General features: G+C 42.0%; 1 protein-coding gene across 2 annotated transcripts in view; it reads left to right on the top strand.

The window, feature by feature from the left end:
* Positions 1-359: 359 nt before the first annotated feature.
* LOC121003173 (CMP-N-acetylneuraminate-beta-galactosamide-alpha-2,3-sialyltransferase 2-like) overlaps positions 360-20,410 on the top strand; it is a 74,785-nt gene continuing 54,734 nt past the window's right edge. Inside the window, exons 1-2 of one of the 2 annotated variants that reach the window (XM_040434804.1) lie at positions 360-603; positions 19,298-19,556. The gene's annotated coding sequence lies outside the window, so the exon portion shown is untranslated. The remainder of the gene's footprint in view (positions 604-19,297; positions 19,557-20,410) is intronic. The other variant, XM_040434805.1, reaches the window with a different exon arrangement.

The raw sequence follows: 20,410 nt of genomic DNA on the forward strand, positions 1-20,410 counted from the left end.
ATCTATCTATCTGTCCTCAATTTTCTTTTTTTTTTTCTTTTTTTTACTTTTTCCCTCTGTAACTTCCAGAACAAGAACCAGTCTCACATTTTCAATGTCCTTTTTTGTGTTCGGCACCACAAAATTATGTAAAATTACTTAATCATGTCTCCATTACAAAAAAAAAAACATTGTAATTTTTGTAGACAAGCGAATTATCGGGAACGAGTGTTCGTACTAAGGTTCGTTCCTGATAATCGGCCCTGTGTAAACCTGCCATTATGCTCCTGTCTCCTGTGTCAGGATGTCCTCAGGGCGGTGACTTTTGGTTGAGCTCAGCAGGTATGACAGCTGTAGAGGAACACGGGTTACAATGAGATGCCCCAGCATATGGTCCTTTCGTAGACTTTTGTGACTATATGCAGCAAGTTCATTACCTTCCACACTCCAGCTAGCAAAACATCTGCTAACTATGCTGATGTTTCCTGTCCGACTGTGGGGGAGGTTCTAGCCAGGATGTAATGCTGCTCTCCTACACACAGTTCACATGAACATTCAGCTGCCTCTTATTCTGCCAACAGGACGAACATCCAGGTTTTTGTGGTGGTGCCGGGGACCCTCAAGGTAATGGCATAAGAAGTGCCTGTAGGATTTTAAGGTTCTTGCCGTCTTCTAATGTGCTGGGTCAGATGCTGACTATACTTGGTGCTTGGCTTTTGTTTGAATAGCACAGATTTTATTAGCTGAGGACACGTCTAAGCTTCATTTTATGCAGTTTCTATGGCTATGGGAAGGCAAGACCAGACAGACGAGGCTTTATATTTGTACATAAAAGCACGTTACATGCAATAGGGGTGCAGCAGTAATGTCTAGGCTTGCTTCTCCTCCTATATGACACACTTATTTTTTTCTACATTGTGAAAGTAACCACCCAAAATCTTTGTAATTGTGAATTTTTTTATGTACGTTAAAATCTCAGCTGTGTTTTAAGTAAGCTTTCATGTCTGAGCAACTTTCGAAACAATCTATGGCAGGACTGCATATGTGCCCCCCTGGTTTTCCAGCAGATGAATTGCAAAGAAGGCTTCAAATACAGTAATTCTCTTGACTCCCTTGCAGAAATCAATACAGGAAGTCGTGCGTGTGACTGTGGGGGGGAAGGGGGGGGGGGGTGTCAGTGTTATAGTCCCTGTATGCATTGCATAGTGGCTTCTGGAGAGGAGGTTTAGACTGCTGCACCAAGCTAGGGCATCAAAAGCTGCAGAAATGGGAGCAATTCAAAATGAATTGCTAATGTTCTGCAGAGGATAATGCCAGCTGTGCCATGCATTAGTTTATTTGCCATGCTGCTATGATGTATTTTGTACATAAGGCCTCTTTCACACGGGCGTCACGTTTTGTCTCAGGATGCGTCCCGGGTGCATTGCAGCAAACCCGCGCGAGTAGGTACGCAATTTCAGTCAGTACAATGCGTTTTGCATGCGCGTGATAAAAAACTGAATGTGGTACCCAGACCCGAACATCTTCACTGAAGTTCAGGTTTGAGTTCAAGGTTGTGTAAAATGTAATTATTTTCCCTTATAACATGGTTATAAGGGAAAATAATAGCATTCTTAATACAGAATGCTTAGTAAAATAGGGCTGGAGGGGTTCTGTATTTAAGAATGCTATTATTTTCCCTTATAACCATGTTATAAGGGAAAATAATAATGATCGGGTCCCCATCCCTATCATCTCCTAGCAACCATGCGTGAAAATCACACCGCATTCGCACTTGCTTGCGGATGCTTGCGATTTTCACGCAGCCCCATTCGCTTCTACGGGGCCTGCGTTGCGTTAGAAAAACACACAATATAGAGCATGCTACGATTTTCACGCAACACACAAGTGATGCGTGAAAATCACCGCTCATGTGCACAGCCCCATAGAAATGAATGGGTCCGGATTCAGTGGGGGTGCAATGCGTTCACTGAAATACTTCAAAAAAGATTTTATCACATATATCCGCAGCACTGACTGAATGCTACCGCCGCTACTTCCGTGAATGTGGCATCTGCAGCACTATGAAGTGCCTTTTGCGCTGTGGCATTAGAATTCTGATATCTCTGACTTTTTAGTCTAACCAGACTGTCTATTACTCTGTAATTCCTCTAGCGCCATTCTTTGCAAACAGTAGGTTTAAAGAGCACAACAAATGCTTGAAATAACTTCTTTATTAACTTAAACTTTTCTTCCTATACAATACTGCCGCCTCCGCAGCAGATAGTCCATGCACATAACACGTGTTGAAAAGATATCACAAAATGGCGGTATGCAAAAGATGGTGGTTCAACTGTTCAATCTTGTCATTCAACATAAAATGGTGGATATATTTCTCTCTTCAGTATCTGTACTCTCACTTTAAGTTATTTAAGCACTTTATGATCTCTCTGAGAGGTATATCTGAGGTCTAACTAATAGTTCACTTGCTGAATTTGGTCGCAATTTGCAATATGCAGTTAGCAGTAACTATTTGCAGATTGATTATGATCTGGTATGGTTGTATGCAATTTGGATTGCAATATAGAATTTGAATTGTGAACTTTGTAGTTTGCAATTGAATTTGGTGGAACTGTAAGTAAACACACATATAACTGGTTCAGTATACAGTTCTAATTATATTAACAGTAGGAACATTATATAACTGTTTTTAAATACCTATTTTGGCCTCTCTGCTTCCATAAAACGCAGCTCTTAGTGGAGTGAATGTCTGTTCAGCTTCTCTCTCTGGTGAATAATAATTTCTAGCAGCTCCTGCTAGGGAATTTCCCACACAGGCTGTGTGTGAGGCTGGCTGTGATTGGCCAAAACTCCTGCTGTGTGTGAGGCTGGCTGTGATTGGTCTAGGCTCCTGCCCAGCAACAACAGTTTAACTCTACGCTTTCTGTTGTTTCTGCTAACACAATACATATATATAACAGTTATATGACATCCAAACATGAAGTCACTGTAAATAACTCTGGTTTTGTCTTTAACACACAAACATAGGAACTGTATTAAGGTTATTGGCAGGTTTAGCTGTATAAACACACAAGATATATTAGCAACCTAGGACAGGTCTTAGCTGGCCAGCTACAGTGAACCCCTGCACCACTACAGCAGGTAGGCTGCTGTGAAGCAGGTGCTCTACCCTGAGCACGTTTGGCTCCCGACCTCCCACTGCTGCCACCCTGCTGAATCCCAGCCATGCTTTCAACAAATATAAACACCAACATGAACTGAGAATGTATTTTTCTGTTTGTAAGGCCACTAAACGCTTTCAACACATTTAACTGCCGCCGATATGAACTGAGAGAATGTATTTTTCTTGTTGTACTGATATAGGCCACTAAACGCTTTCAACACATATAGCTGCCGCTAACGTGAACTGAGAATGCATTTTTCTTTTTGTACTGAAATAGGCCACTAAATGCTCTCAAGTTTTTCAACACATATAACCGCCGCTGACGTGAATTGAGAATGTATTTTTCCTTTTGTACTGATATAGGCCACTAAACACTTTAAACACATATAACCGCCAACAAGAACTGAGAATATATTTTTCTTTTTGTACTAAAATAGGCCAGTAAACGATTTGAGCAGAAATAAATGCACCAGTGACGTGCGTATATATTTTTCTTTTTTTACTGTAATATGCCCATATATGCTTTCAACAGAAATAACTGCAGAAGTGAACTGAGCATACAGTATATTTTTCTTGTTGGACAGAAATTGGCCACTATACGCTTTCACCAGATTTAACTGCAGAAATGCACTGAGAATATATTTTTCTTGTTGTACTGGAATACGACCCTATACGCTTTGACCAGAAAAAACTTAGAGTGAAGTGCTTATATATTATTCTTGTAGTACTGATATAAGATACTAAAGATACTAAGATATAAGCCACTAAAGGCTTTTCAATATAGCACTTGCAGCCCAATAACAAATAGCTGGAATGACAGAGCTGTCTAATGACTATTTGGATCCCCAAATAATCTTTCTCTGCACTTGTAAATCGCTTTCCTATCAATGTCCCTAGTGCCTTCTGACATCTCTCCCTGCACTAAGATGCTGTAAAAATTATTCCTTTCTATCCTTTCCCTGCACTTATAAAATTGCAATTCGTTACCACGAAGCGCGAGGAAATTCGCATTCGGTGTGAATCTAATTTTTCCTGAAATTCGGATTGAATTCCACTTTGTCAGCTTCAATTCGCTCATCTCTAATAATAATATAATAAATAAGGTTCCATTCATCATGTTATAAAAATAGGGGAATTTATCATTAGGTGTTTGGTAGCTTACTGGTACAGAAAAGCTGCAACTTTTTGCCACTGGGCAATGAGCGCTTTCATTGTGGCAAAGGGGTTAGGTTAAGAAATTGGCATTAGTTTTCACCTCAGGCAGCATAAAGGCTAGGTGCACCCCTGGGGATGTGGTCTTCAATGGCTCGACAGATTTCCCGTAATTTACACCAGAAATTGGTGTAAATTTTGTCACAAATCTACTCACGCAGTCTTAGCGTGCCTGCACATGGTGTAGATTTCTGTGCAGAAAATCACAAACAAACACAAAAAACGCACATATATCTGCACTATTTATCACGGTTTAGGTGAGGTTTTTTGTGCTTTTTTTGGTGCCGATTTTTTTCTGCTTACCGTAAGTAACAAACCCATTAAAGTCTATAGGGAAAACCACTGTACAGAAGTTGTGGAATCGCACAAACAATTGACATGCTGCAAATTTTAAAACCTGCGTAACAGGTCAATTTCCACACCTAATAAAAAAATTAGTGTACATGAGATTTGTCAAATCTCATTCACTTTGCTGGTACTGTATTACGCTGCATTTTTTCCCCGCGAAATTCGCATTGTGTGCGGTCACCCTTAGATTTGATTTGACACAGACCTTCCAGAGATGTTCCAAATATATTGAGAGATATGTATTTTCTTAAGAAATTTGGCGTAACTTAATAACGTACACAGCAAATTAAGACCAACATGCACAAAGCATGTCTTAACCCTATAAATTCCCCCTAATGTAATCTTATTTATAAGACAAAAATTGGCCAAAATGGTTGATTTCTATGATAACCAAATGCCACTTCCAGATGTTAGTTGTACATCTTTGGCAATTATTACCAGGGGGGGTGTCATTTATCAAGAAATATACGGCACTTTTCCCCCCACTCACACCACTTTTCCGAGGTGGGCATGCCATGGGCAGGGAAGAGGGCTGGCCGGCCTGTCTCATTTACCCTTTTCTACACCAGTTTATGGAGTGGTAAATGGTCTTAAACTATGCCAGCAAGGTAGCTGGGGTAGTTTAAACCATGTCTCAAGGCCGGTGGAACCTCTACATAACTTTGTCGCATCCACCACTAACGCATGTGGATTAAGACCGGCATATAAATCGCTGGTTTTAATAAATGACCCCCTGGTTGTTTATATCCTTAATGCCAAATATAAGATGGGCATGGAATGTTTCAGGAGGACCAGCAAGAACGAGAGTCTTCTCATTCTTAACCCCTTAAGGACTCAGCCCTATTTCACCTTAAGGACTTGGCCATTTTTTGCATATCTGACCTGTGTCACTTTAAGTGCTGATAACTTTAAAATGCTTTGAGTTATTCAGGCCATTCTGAGACTGTTTTTTCGTCACATATTGTACTTCATGACACTGGTAAAATGAAGTCAAAAAAAATAATTTTTATTTATAAAAAAATACCAAATTTACCCAAAATTTGTAAAAAAATTGCAAATTTCCAAGTTTCAATTTCTCTACTTCTATAATACATAGTAATACCTCCAAAAATAGTTATTACTTTACATTCCCCATATGTCTAATTCATGTTTGGATCATTTTGGGAATGATATTTTATTTTTTGGGGATGTTACAAGGCTTAGAAGTTTAGAAGCAAATCGTGAAATTTTTCAGACATTTTCAAAAACCCAATTTTTACGGACCAGTTCAGGTCTGAAGTCACTTTGCGAGGCTTACATAATAGAAACCACCCAAAAATGACCCCATTCTATAAACTACACCACTCAAGGTATTCAAACCTGATTTTACAAACTTTGTTAACCCTTTAGGTGTTCCACAAGAATTAATGGAAAATAGAGATGCAATTTAAAAATTTCACTTTTTTGCCAGATTTTCCATTTTAATAATTTTTTTCCAGTTGCAAAGCAAGGGTTAACAGCCAAACCAAACTCAATATTTATGGCCCTGATTCTGTAGTTTACAGAAACACCCCATATGTGGTCGTAAACCGCTGTACGGGCACACGGCAGGGCGCAGAAGGAAAGGAATGCCATACGGTTTTTGGAAGACACTTTTTTTTTTGACACCATGTCCCATTTGAAGCACCCCTGATGCACCCCTAGAGTGGAAACTCCAAAAATGTGACCCCATTTTAGAAACTACAGGATAGGGTGGCAGTATTGTTGGTACTAGTTTAGGGTACATATGATTTTTGGTTGCTCTATATTACACTTTTTGTGAGGCAAGGTAACGAAATAGCTGTTTTGGCACCGTTTTTATTTTATGTTATTTACAACATTCGTCTGACAGGTTAGATCATGTGATATTTTTATAGACCAGGTTGTCACGGACGCTGCGATACCTAATTTTTATTTATGTAAGTTTTACACAATAATATCATTTTTGAAACAAAAAAAAAATCATGTTTTAGTGTCTCCATATTCTGAGAGCCATAGTATTTTCAGTTTTTGGGCGATTATCTTAGGTAGGGTCTCATTTTTTTCGGGATGAGATGACTGTTTGATTGGCACTATTTTGGGGTGCATATGACTTTTTGATCGCTTGCTATTATACTTTTTGTCATGTAAGGTGACAAAAAATGGTTTATTTAGCACAGTTTTTATTTTTTATTTTTTACGGTGTTCATCTGAGGGGTTAGGTCATGTGATATTTTTATAGAGCCGGTCGATACGGACGCGGCGATACCTAATATATATACATTTTTTTTTATTTATGTAAGTTTTACACAATAACAGCTTTTTTAAAACAAAAAAAATTATGTTTTAGTGTCTCCATATTCTGAGCCATTTTTTTTTTTTTTTGGGCGATTGTCTCAGGTAGGGGCTCATTTTTTGCGGGATGAGGTGACGGTTAGATAGGTACTATTTTGGTGGGCAAACGCCTTTTTGATCGCTTGCTGTTGTACTTTTTGTGATGTAAGGTGACAAAAAAATTGTTTATTTAGCACCGTTTTTATTTTTTATTTTTTACGGTGTTCATCTGAGGGGTTAGGTCATGTGATATGTTTATAGAGCCGGTCGATACAGACACGGCGATACCTAATATGTATACTTTTTTTTTCCCCTATTGTTTACCAATTTTTTTTTACTTTATTTGGGGAAAATGACGTTTTTGTTTATTTTTACTTGAAACTTAATTCTTTTGGGGGAAACTTTTTATTTTTCAACTTTTTTTTCACTATATTTTTTGTCCCACTTTGGGACTTGAACTTTTGGGGGTCTAATCCCCTTTACAATGCATTCCAATACTTCTGTATTGGAATGCATTGGCTGTATGAGTAATACAGTGTGTATTACTCATACAGCTTCCGGCCTGTGAGATCCAGGGGGCTGGATCTCACAGGCTCGTCACAGGAAGGCAGCGCAGATGCCTCAGGAAGGCATCACGCTGCCTTCCATGCCATCAAGTCCCCCCTACAGCCGCATGGGGACCCGATGGCACCGCTGCCCGCCGGATAAGGAAAAATTGACCTGCGGTTTGCGGCAATCGCCGATGCGGGGGGGTCACATGACCCCCCCCCCCAGCGTTGTGACAGGATGCCCGCTGAATGATTTCAGCTGAAATCCTATTCCGATTAACCCCCGCCGCACCACAATCGCGTTTTAAAGTTAGGACGTACCGGTACGCCCTGGGTCCTTAAGGACTCGGCAAACATGGCGTACCGGTACGTCCTAAGTCCCTAAGGGGTTAAAGTGGTTTACCATGATTTTGTTATTGATGGCTTATCCTCAGGATAGGTCATCAATATCTAATTCGTAGGGGTTTGACACACTGAACCCCATCAAATCATCTGTTTGAAGAGACCGTGGTACTCAGGTGTGCTCCGTGGCCTCTTCTTAGTCCATTGGTGTCACAATGTACACCGCTGTGATTGATAAGTTGTGAGGAAGACTCGGCACTCACTGGACCACCAGTGCCTCTTCAAACAGCTGATTGGCAGGGGTGTTGCGTGACCGACCTCCAACAATCAGATATTGATACTCCCAGAAAACTTGTTTAAGGTCTCGTGTATACGGCCATAGTTGTTTTGCATTCTGCAAAACATGAATACCGGACATGTGCCTTCCGCATTTTGCAGAATGAAACATCCGGCCCATAATAGTACTGTCCTAGCCTTGTCCATATGTAGTTGCGAACCAACCACTTATCCGTAGGATTGGATGTGGACCAAAAATACGGTTGTGTGCATGAGCCCTAAAAGTGATGTATGTGTTGTGTGCATGCATGCTATTAGCTACCACTCTGTGGGAAGTGGCCTTGATGCGGAATCTATGCTAGAAGTGGTAGAAGCTATTAAATATCAAAAATGAACCCCCTTAAATACAATTGCACATTTGAATTTGAACTCCATTTTCTGTGCAAGTGTGAAGGAGCCTGCATTAGGTGCACAGATGGCAGATTTAGTTGCAGAAATGTCTTCAACTGAAAATCTATTCCATACCTTTTGAATAGGGTTGTTTCTGCATCATGCACATAGATTTCTGTAAGACCTATTCAGATGAATGGGATAGTTGCAGAAATTTGCGCAACAAATCTGCCCAACGTAAATTCACCCAAATGCTGCTCTATACGACCCTGCCGAACAGAACTAGTTTCACTACTTTTAACCCAACCTCTACTCATGTGTGGTGTATTGAACGAGTGACCAGACACATGTTAGGCCAAGGTTGTAACTACATCAGAATGCCAACCTGGGGCTGCTAAAGGGTAACGATAATGTGTGTCGGAAAAACGTTTTCTTCACTATTGTCTACAAATATGCTTTTTATTTTTATAAATAATTTTATATATAAGAAAGATAAAACTTATATATATTTATTGCATTGATTTTCTATGGATAGCGTTAGCATAGTGTTACCAAAGATTGCAAAGATCAGTTTGTTTTCTGGTTCATTTACTTGTTCCTTATTTTTTACGCTCTGTTTTCTCATTTAAAGAGAACCTCACCACGAAATCCAGTGTAATCTGCAGGCAGCATGTTATAAAGCAGGAGGAGCTGAGCAGATTGGTATATACCGGTAGTTTTGTGGGAAAAGATTTAATAAAATTAGCAATTTTGTTAAAGTTAATTTAGTTGAGTTTAAGATCCACCCCCACCCCCCCCATGTGCGACTATCAGTGACTGACCGCTATCGCTGTATACACACTTATATCCCCTCCTTGATGTACAAGTGAACTCTGAAAGAGCTTAGACCTTAACCCTTTCACCCCCGTAGTTTTTTGTTAGTTTTTTTGCATTTTTTTGCGCTCCCTGCTTTCCCAGAGCCGTAACTTTTTTATTTGTCTGTTCACATAGCCATATGAGGGTTTGAATTCTGCGGGACAAGTTGTACTTTACAATGCCACCATTTAATATTGCATATGATGTAGTAGGAAGCAAGAAAAAAATTCCAAATGGGGTGGAAAAAAAAAGCTATTCCACCACAGTTTTAAGTTCAAGTTTCTTTTATTTATGACGTTTGATGTACGATAAAACTGACCAGTTACTTTTATTCTACAGGTCAGTACGAATCCGGCGATACCTTATACTGTATGTATAGTTTTTCTTGCATTTTGATAGTGATAAAAAAAATCTGTTTTATTTTTTTGTAGCCATATTTTGACCCCTATAACTTTTTTGTAATTATGTGAACGGAGCTGTATGGGGGCTGATTTTTTGTGGGGTGACCTGAACTTTTCATTGATAGCATTTTGGGGTGTGTATGACTTTTTGATCACTTTTTATTTTTTTGTATAAAATGAAGTGACCGAAAGCGGCGAATCGGCCATTTGGACGCTTTTTTCTGTTTTGCTATTTGCCATATGGGGAATATATTTTTATACTATGGGCATTTTTGCACATCGCGACACCCATGATGTTTTTTCTATTTATTTTTTTAGTTCTTTTATTTTTATTTTGGGAAAAGGGGGGTGATTTTAATTAAATTTTTTTTTAACTTTTATCATCGACTCCAATGCACTTGCATTGGAATCTATGATGATTTTAGTACTTTCCTATGGAGTCTTATTACAGGCAAGGACTCCATAGGAAATACTATGCAGCTGCCTCCTGTAATTCACAAAGAAAGGGGCTACTGCACACACGCTCTGGCTCCTCCGATCGCTACACGGGGAGCCGGAGCACAACCGAAAAGTGAAAGATTTCGGTTTTCAGCGCGCTCAGGTGCCGTGGTCAGGATTGCCCACGGCATCTGAGGGGTTAAATGTCTGCAATCGGCATTAATGGCGGTTGCGGACATGAGCCGCGGTTATCTGCTAAAAGAAGCAGGCGGCCACCCGGGGCTATGGCGTCAGCAGCGGGCAGAAGCGGGCGCCATCTTTAAAGACCTGGCCAGCGCCGTACTATTACGCGCTGGCCGGGAAGGGGTTAATGTATAGTTTAGAAGTTTAGCAGAATTTTTATTCCATCAAAAGTGCCTATTTCTGTGTTGGCACGGTAGGCAGGAATACACAGACAGTGAGCACTGACTGAATCCAACCTGCTTTCCCTGCCTACTTGCAGTAGAAGCCCTAAAAAGCAAGTCCGTAACTGGTCAACTTTCCCTGTACTGCTAAGTGCCAGACAGACTGACACAGAACCAACCACACAGAGACAGGTCGTACAGAAATAGGCTAAAACCGGGAGGACAATACTATACAAAATTGGCAGAGAACCGCAGGGTAGTCAAAATAGCCAAGCCAAAGTTAGGTCATACATTACAGAATCAGTAGACAGAGGGAGGTCAGAGGCAAGCCAAGGTCAATATAACAAACAATCCAATACACACAGACAGAACCGGGAGCACTGCGAGGGAGTACACTATAACTGGCAAGGGTGTATTGCCAGCAGGGGATTTAAATAGAGTGCCAAATCCCTGGATCAGAACCTGATGGGTCCAGGGAATAAGCACCCATTGGATCAGAACACCAGTATCCTACAGACAGGCAGGCTGAGCTGTCACTCTGAGCTGTCTTTCCAGAACACACCTAATTCTTATAAACACTAAAATCAATACACAGTATATCTCCTCCAGCGTCGTTGCGCTGTGGGGAGGAGTTGAGTGAGCACTCCATTGTCATGGGGGACGCGGCCCGGAAGTGCTTCTGAAACGGCGCAGCCGTGCCCGAGCCTGCGCTGCTGGAGCCCAGACAGGTAAGTTTGGTGACAGTTTCCATTGTGTTTGAAGAAGTAAAGTGTACTGCCCCATCTTCATCTAGGGACAGTATATTCAATATATAAATACATATATACAGTTTAAGGCAGATGTGCAAATAATGCTGCAACGTAAGAATGCTTTCAAAAATAGAAGTGTTAAATACTATTGTGAAGTGGACACTAACAGAGCATAACTACTGTGGGGGGCACTAAGGGGAAATAACTACTATGTTGAGGCACAAAGTAGATTCGATGGGGTGTGTATAGATAAACACTGGGTGAAGTTAGAGGCATGGCTTATTTTTAAAAAGCATTTCTGCAGTGCACTAAGCTGCTGCTGTTGTCCCTCTTTGGGCTTTTGAAAAGTTGGGAGGTATGTGATTGTAAGTCAAGAGCTCAAGTCCACCTAAGTTCAGTTCATGACATAGCCATAAAGGAGCCTGCAGTCTCCACTAGATGGAGCTCACGGTTTGTGAATTTGTACAGCTCCTATTGAACTAGCACTCCATGATGTCTACTCGTTACTCGGGCATACAAAATTTCATCTTTATCATTGGTTATGTGGCTTGTTAATCAGAATTTCTACAGTAATAAGTTGTAATATTGAGTGTCTGGACTTTGTAGCTTTACCAGTTTGTGTTAAATTATTTAAAGGCGTTGTCTCACTTCAGCAAATCGCATTTATCATATAGACAAAGTTAATACAAGGCACTTGCTAATGTATTGTGATTGTCCATATTGCCTCCTTTGTTGGCTGGATTCCTTTTTCGATCACATTATACACTGCTTCCAGGGGGTTACGACCACCCTGCAATCCAACAGCGGAGGCCATGCTTGTATACTATAGGAAAAAGTGCAATACAAGCACAGCTATCGCTGCTGGATTGCGGGGTAGTCATAATAATGTGATGGAAAAATGAATCCAGCCAACAAAGGAGGGAATATGGACAATCACAACACATTAGTAAGTACCTTGTATTTGGGGGGTACTATATCTCCTTACAGCGAGCGCCTTAGTTGGCATGAGAAGACATATGGGCCATACATGCTCTTCTGGAATTCTGGGAAGAAAGGGATGCAAATGAGCTCTTAGCAAGCTCTGCCTCTAATGCCACCAGATGTAGGGCAGCTATACTACAAGTGTCTTATATTAAAGAGTAATTAAACTTTCATTTAAGTTTCTTTTAAAAATGTCCGAAAAGCCCTAAAAATAATTTTTCTTATGACTTTGATTTTGACTTTTTACAACAGAACTTTCCACCTTAATCCCTGATTTCCTGCGCGCTTTAAATTCACTCATGTGGCACATTGCTGTCTTGTCAGAGGTGTACGGAGTACAGACTCTACAGTTTCGCAGAGAACGAAGTACGGGTAGGAGCGCACATTGCTGCTCCTGCCAGTGCCCCCCGGAAGGTTACTAACTCCTTGCATAGCACATGTGCTATGCCAGGATTAGCTGAGCGGAGCGGGCTCCTGCCTGTGCCTTCTTCGGTAAGCTAAGATAACTGCATGTCAGCTTTTAGCTTAGCAAAGCAGGCACAGGCAGGAGCCCGCTCCGCTCAGCTAATCCTGGCATAGCACTTAGTAAACCACCGGGGCGCACGGGCAGGAGCATCAATATGCGTTCTTGCCCGTACTCACTGTGCTGCGCCCCTATTGATAGAGTGCAGAGTCTGTACTCGGTACACCGCTGAGAAGTCAGCGATGTGTCAGAGGAGACAACCCCTTTAAAATGAACAAACTGTATTTATAGCAGTGCAGTGATTCTTTCCATGTCACCCTGGCTCCATGTGCTCCTGTATGCACTTTTCCACCACAATGAGCAGCATGTCGAGTAAATTGTGGTGCAGCTGGACGCGGCTTTGTTCGTAAAGTTTTGCAAATATTTTAATCTGTCGCGTGGTAGTCATGAGTAAACCACGGCAATCTATTTAGGGCAAGCGTGAAACATTTATTAGCAGGCCTTAAGGGAAAAAACAAATGGAATGCTAAGTGAGCGGGAAGATAGCATTTACCAGGCTGCAATTAGGGTGTAACTGAGCTTTTGATGCACCCTGGCAGACCTCTCAGGCAAAATTGCTTGGGTGTGCAACTTCACATTTTGCAATGAAAGGCAAGTGGACACATGATCTTATATGCATACAAAAACAGGAAATCTTTTGTGATATCTGTTTCCTTTTATACGGGGTCCAGGAAAACTACAAGTCCATGCTGTTGTAGAGTCTATCAGGATAAGGTTGTCTTTCTAAAAGATACATTTACCCTTCGTATACTTAGATACAGTATTTTATGGGGAGGAAACAGGCACAAGCTGTTCATACACATTAGATGTATGTCAACTGAACCGATCCATTTCACCATGTACGGCCAACCATCTAATGTATGTGAGGGTCTCCTGACTCTCTCCCAATGTGTATGGCAAGCCCAAGGCTACCAATCATGAGTATGAAGGAGCCATCTGCTTTTCTCGGACCCAATACCCTCTAAGCCAGCCCAGGCTTTGAGCTCCTGACAACCCATATGACATATGTGCTTAGATTTTATTTTTTAAAATCATAACTTGGTACTGTATGCCTATCCATCGACTAATTGTGTCCTACTCGTCATTGAGTCATGCACTGCCTCCCTAGGCCCTTTACTAGGTATAACACACTTACTAGTCCGAGTGACCCCATAAAAATAATACAATCCAATGTTTTTTAGATCACCCTAATAAGAAATACTACCTGCAGTGCCTGCTCACAAGCACTGTCAGAGTGCCTCCCTACATGAATGTCACAGTCTCTCCTGTGACAGGGGTCAGAAGATCTAAGAGACTGACTGCACGTGATGTGATCTGACAGCTTCTCTGGTTTCACTCTTCCGTGTTGTTGCTGGGTATGACCACACCTCTGGTCTCAGGTGTAGCTTAAGTGGTCATTCCTACTCCTCTATTTAGTCTGACCTCACCCATCATGCTATGCGGTTGATAGCTCCTTTTTGGCTGTGAAGAGCTAGTGTCTGGTTCTCCTTTGAGTTCCTGCTCGTCTGCATACCTTGGAGTTAAGTGTCTTTTCCCTATTTCTTGTTTGTGGTTTTCCCCTACCCTTTGATATTAGGCCTAAGGGAGTCTCCTGTTCCTTCAGCTGGGTCGGAACAGGTAATCTCTTGTCCTGACACTATGTCCAGGGCCCTTTAGGGTCAGATAGGGCCCTAGGTTCCAGCGTATGAACGTTCCTACCATCAAGGTCTGTTTATACTTATAGTAGTCAGGGCTCGGGTTAGGGATTCACTAGGTGGTGACCTTTCCCCCTTTCCCTAGTTTGCAGGCCTAGTACCTTTTCCCTTCCCTCTTGTGGTCTTTACCCACACCGAGCAGTGACAATGCAGCCATGGAATTGAATCCCATTCTGTGTTCCTTCATCTGTACAAGTCAATAGGAGCAATATCAATGCATATTCAACTAGCTGCCGGTAATATTTAGTGGAAATTTTAACCTAAGAACAGCTTTAGAGGGTAGACTTTAAAGGGCATCTGTCAGCAGATTTGTACCTATGAAACTGGCTGACCTGTTACATGTACACTTGGCAGCTGAAGGCATCTGTGTTGGTCCCATGTTCATATGTGCCCACTTTGCAAAGAAAAATCATGTTTTAATATATGCAAATGAGCCTCTAGGAGCAACAGGGGTGTTGGCATTACACCTAGATTCTCTGCTTTTTCAGCATCTGTCGCTGTCATGGCTTGGTGGTAGTTTGCCGTGACACTTTCGCTGCGCGTGATGGTTGCCGGTGTGTTGTTTGTTATGCATGCGTGTGCACTTCCCCTTTAAGGCTGTTTCCCTTCCCTTTTCTGGTGTGTATGTGGTAATGTGTGTGCAAGATGGAGCTGGGTGTGGCCTCTTGGCTCTTATTATTCTGAGTTGTGAGCCTGAGGTCAGATTGTCTTCAGGAGCTGGTCCTTTCCCATCTGCCCAGTCGATGACGGCCACCTTATGGGGCATCGATGTCACCCATTTGTGTCTGTTTCTTTTACCCTACCTCACTTGTTGTATGTTTGGTGTGGGTTTATGTTTGGGGTTGTTGTTATGTCTGGTTTGGTGTTTCAGGTCAGCATGGATGCCAGGCATATCCCTTGTATGTCCTAACCTCCGGAAGGGTGTCCCTGGAGTTCCCCGGAGGGAGAACTACAAGAAGCACGGCCTGGTGCCGCCATGGTTCATGCCTTGGTGGTTCAGGCTGTTACTACTGGATTCTGTGTTTGTGCTAGGTCCTGCCTGATGTGTGTGTTTGGGCCTATGCGCATTACCAGGATCCAGTGGTAGCGGCGTGGACGGCTCAAGTTCCTGTTTCAGCTGTGTCAGGTAGGTGTCCCTATTGGTCCTGTTGGCAGTGGTGTTTTCTGCCTCAGGCTCTGGACACTTACCTGTCGTGTCGTCCACTGCTGGCTGCTTTCTTCCCCTTTGTTGCTAGGCCTGTTGGAGACTCCTCCTTTTCTTTTCCCTGTGTCCAGGCTAGCTGCTACCTTATTTTCAGTACATTGCATGGTGGGGGGTTTTCCCCTACTCCCCACCGTGACAGTCCTCACAGGAACAGGCATGATCATGTTTACACTGCCTGGACCTGTAAATTGAAGTGGAGAAGGAGTGGCAATTGCAGAGAGAGCAGGGTCTCTAAGAGTAATGGCAATGCCCCTGTTGCTCCTAGAGGCTCATTCGCATATATTAAAACATCATTTTTCTCAGCAATGTGTGCACATTTGAAAATGGAACCAACACAAATGCCTTCAGCTGCCAAGTGCACATGCAACAGGTCAGCCAGTCTCATAGGTACAAATCTGCTGGCATATGACCTTTAAAGGACCTCTAGTTTCCCATCTCAGACAATGGGGCCATATTGCTAGGATTTGGGACCCACGCCTATCTCAAAAATGCAACCGGCAAAGTGAAGGAGGGCACACCACACATGCGCGGCTGTCCTCCATTCATTTCTATCGGACAGCTGGTTTGGCTATTTCCGTTGGTCCCATAGAAGCGAATGGAAATTGTGGAGATTCTGAAAATAGTTGAGCGCGCCGCTCAGCTATTTTCGGCGGGCCAATAGGAACGCTTGGTGGTAGCTGTACCTGACACTGCCAGCCACCACTTTGCTGGCTTTATTTTCGGCTGCATTTACGACTGGGACCCTCACCTATCAGACAATGGGTGCATATAACAGCAATATTTATTTTATGCAGTTATACAGGGTGGGCCATTTATATGGATACACCTTAATAAAATGGGAATGGTTGGTGATATTAACTTCCCCTTTTGTGGCACATTAGTATATGTGAGTGGGGAAACTTTTCAAGATGGGTGGTGACCATGGCGGCCATTTTGAAGTCGGCCATTTTGAATCCAACGTTTTTTTTTTAATAGGAAGAGGGTCATGTGACACATCAAACTTATTGGGAATTTCACAAGAAAAACAATGGTGTTTAACGTAACTTTATTTTTTCATGAGTTATTCACAAGTTTATGACCACTTATAAAATGTGTTCAATGTGCTGCCCATTGTGTTGGATTGTCAATACAACCCTCTTCTCCCACTCTTCACACACTGATAGCAACACCGCAGGAGAAATGCTAGCACAGGCCTCCAGTATCCGTAGTTTCAGGTGCTGCACATCACAGATAGTGAAGATACAAAGATAGTGGGGCCATTCTTTATCAATGGAAACCTCAAGGCCACTGGATATGCGAAATTGCTACATGATGATGTGATTCCCTCTTTATGCACTGAAGCTGGCACGTTCCCTGAGTTTTTCCAGCAAGATGGTGCACCACCACATTATGGGTGTCAGGTCCGAGCATTCCTAGATGAACAGTTTCCTGGAAAGTGGATTGGTCGTCGTGGGCCAGTTGAATGGCCTCCAAGGTCTCCCGATCTGACCCCCTTAGACTTTTATCTTTGGGGTCATCTGAAGGCAATTGTCTATGCTGTGAAGATACAAAATGTGCAGCAACTGAAACTACGGATACTGGAAGCCTGTCCTAGCATTTCTCCTGCGGTGTTGCTATCAGTGTGTGAAGAATGGGAGAAGAGGGTTGCATTGACAATCCAACACAATGGGCAGCACATTGAACACATTTTATAAGTGGTCAGAAACTTGTAAATAACTCATGAAAGAATAAAGTTACGTTAAAACCAAGCACACCATTGTTTTTCTTGTGAAATTCCCAATACGTTTGATGTGTCACATGACCCTCTTCCTATTGAAAAAACAAAAGTTGGATTCAAAATGGCCGCCATGGTCACCACCCATCTTGAAAAGTTTCCCCCCTCACATATACTAATGTGCCACAAACAGGAAGTTAATATCACCAACCATTCCCATTTTATTAAGGTGTATCCATATAAATGGACCACCCTGTATAAGGCTGCTATATTCTGCAGTGCTTTACAGACATTGGCATCAAGCTTTCCCCAGTGGGGCTCACAATCTATGTTCCCTAGAAGTATGTCTTTGGAGTGTGGGAGGAAAATGGAGTATCCGGAGGAAACCCACGCAAACACGGGGAGAACATTCAAACTCCATGCAGATATTATACGTGGTTTAATTCGGACCTAGGAACCCAGAGCTACAAGGCACCAGTGCTAACCACTGAACCACTGTGCTGCCCATATGCCCCTGTTGTCTGAGATGGGAATACCCCTATAAGGCACCTTTCACACACGTAAGTTCCACGCATTGGGCTCGCAGCGTGTGTCAGCGAGAGCCCTCGTCCTGACCTCCGAGCTGTGACGGGGTCACATAGCATTATATTAATTTATGATGCTTTGTAACCCTTACAGTTCTAGAATCTATTGTATAACACTGACATGATGCTGTCAGTGGTATACAATACATTCCAGAACTGTAAGTGCTTGGCAGTCAGGATGGGGGCTCTCGCTGACGCACGCTAAGAGTCCAATGTGTGGAACTCATGTGTGTGAAAGGGGCCTAAGGCTTTTTTTGCTGTGGAAAAGCCAGCGGCAAGGGGGAAATCCGCAGGAGAGATCCGCAATATAAATTGGCATGTTCCGGATTTCACACACAGGATGACGCACCTTTTCCGTTGTGTTTTTTCAGAATTCAGAAATTCTCATCCACTTTGCTGGTACTTTATAATGCTGCAGATTTGCTGTGAGAAAATTCTTGATTGCAAATCTGCAGCTATTTAGTCACGTGTGAACTAAATAGGACCCTATTACACTGCACCATTTTTGGCCAATTATCGGGAATACAAATGCTTGCTCCCAATAATCACCTCCTATAATTGAGCAGCTGATCAGCCGATGAATGAGAAAACAGTATCTTTCATCAGGATGAAAGATGCCCGATTATTGGCAGCACCTCTCCTTGTGTAATCAGGGACGCGCTGCCAATCATCAATAGAAGAGAATGAAAGAGGAATGACTGCAGTAGCAATTGTTCATCATTGAGTATGCATCGGCCTGTGTAATCAGACTGGTGAAAATGCCTGAAGATGGGACAGTGTAATACCACCCTAAATATACATACATATCATGCTTGCTTGCCATGGGGATTTTTTTTTTTTTAAATAATCCTTGTCCCATTAAACACCATGAAGCTTAGATGCTACCATTTTGTATCAACAGCTCCTCTGCGGATCTATGTCTCTGGGTTTACGGCTTGTAAACAAACTGCCGTCTCATAAATTTCCATATGTTTCCTACTTCTGCTAATTTACCAATGTATTGTTACCAGTTAGTAGGAGACATACTACAGGATCAGGCTACATGGAGTTAATTTATAGTCCGTAGCCATGGAAACACATAGGTCTGCCTAGGATTTGTAGACCCAAAATGGTAGATGTTCAATCATGACTGTATTGTAAACTTTTTTATTTATTTATTAGATGCCTCGGAACAAAAATAATTGTGGAGGCGCAGATACCCAGTAGGCTGCTGAGGCTGCTTTCTTTCATTTACGTGCTCGCTTTCTGACAGAAGCAGGTTAAGTGTTCAGTTACGCAATGGAACTATTGAGTTAACTGCTGCTGTGCATTATTCGTTTGCTAATGAGCTCCAGTGGAAACTGTTCTTTCCTCGCCTTATGTTCACATTACTGTATCTTGTGATATAGTTATAGAAGTCATTTCCACCTTTCTCCTTCAAGTAAGTAACATAAAGGTTCCTTAAAGGCTAGAATTTGCTAAAACTTAAAAATGGAAATGTAGCAGTATTTTCCTGTAATATATGTATTTTGTAGTTGCATTTAGACCTTTAGTTGTCCTTTCATGTTCTGTTCATGAAGAGGACTTTCTAGTCTTGGGACATTGCAAGGTTATTCTTTGTTTCTCTGGAGGCTTTATCTGCAAGGCTACCAAGTCAGCAAATGTACTCTGCTTTTATGCTGGGAAGAATATGCTTGTTCCTAGTTCACACTAGAGTCTCGATTGCTGTGGTAGATGCATTTTTTTTACAAAGCCTGTGAGATCCTATTGACTTTAATAGGGTCTCTTGGGGTTCTGATATATTTGTCCAGAACTGTGCTGCAGTCTGTGCTAGTAAAGCTTGAGAAGACTTCAAAAGTGTAAACTAAGTCTCCGTCAGGTTCGGCTGGGGTCTCCGTTACCTTTTGATGGCAAGAATTGCAGCATGCAGCACTATTCTTGCAGTCAAAATGATGGAAGCCCTGCAAGAAACTCTAACTGACCCCATTACAAGTCAATGGAGTCCATTGGTGACCATTTGGATATCTTGCGAAGGATCCTTCACATTTCCATGGCTTCAATTGTAAACTGGTGCCTTGACACTGGCGTAAACGTAATCCAAAAATGTTAGCTATAAGGTGTAAATATAACGGGGCAAATGTATTAAAAACATGATGGAAAATTTTGTACTTCTGACCTTTGCACTGGCCCACTTGTATTTTTGTCAGAGGATAGCTAAGTAAATTTTACAGCTGGATGAAAGAGGTTCAAAGCCTGAAGGAGGTGTTTTCATCAATAATTTTTAGTACCATAAAC

The sequence above is a fragment of the Bufo bufo genome, chromosome 6 (genome assembly GCF_905171765.1).
Source record: "Bufo bufo chromosome 6, aBufBuf1.1, whole genome shotgun sequence".
NCBI classification, from domain to species: Eukaryota; Metazoa; Chordata; class Amphibia; order Anura; family Bufonidae; genus Bufo; species Bufo bufo.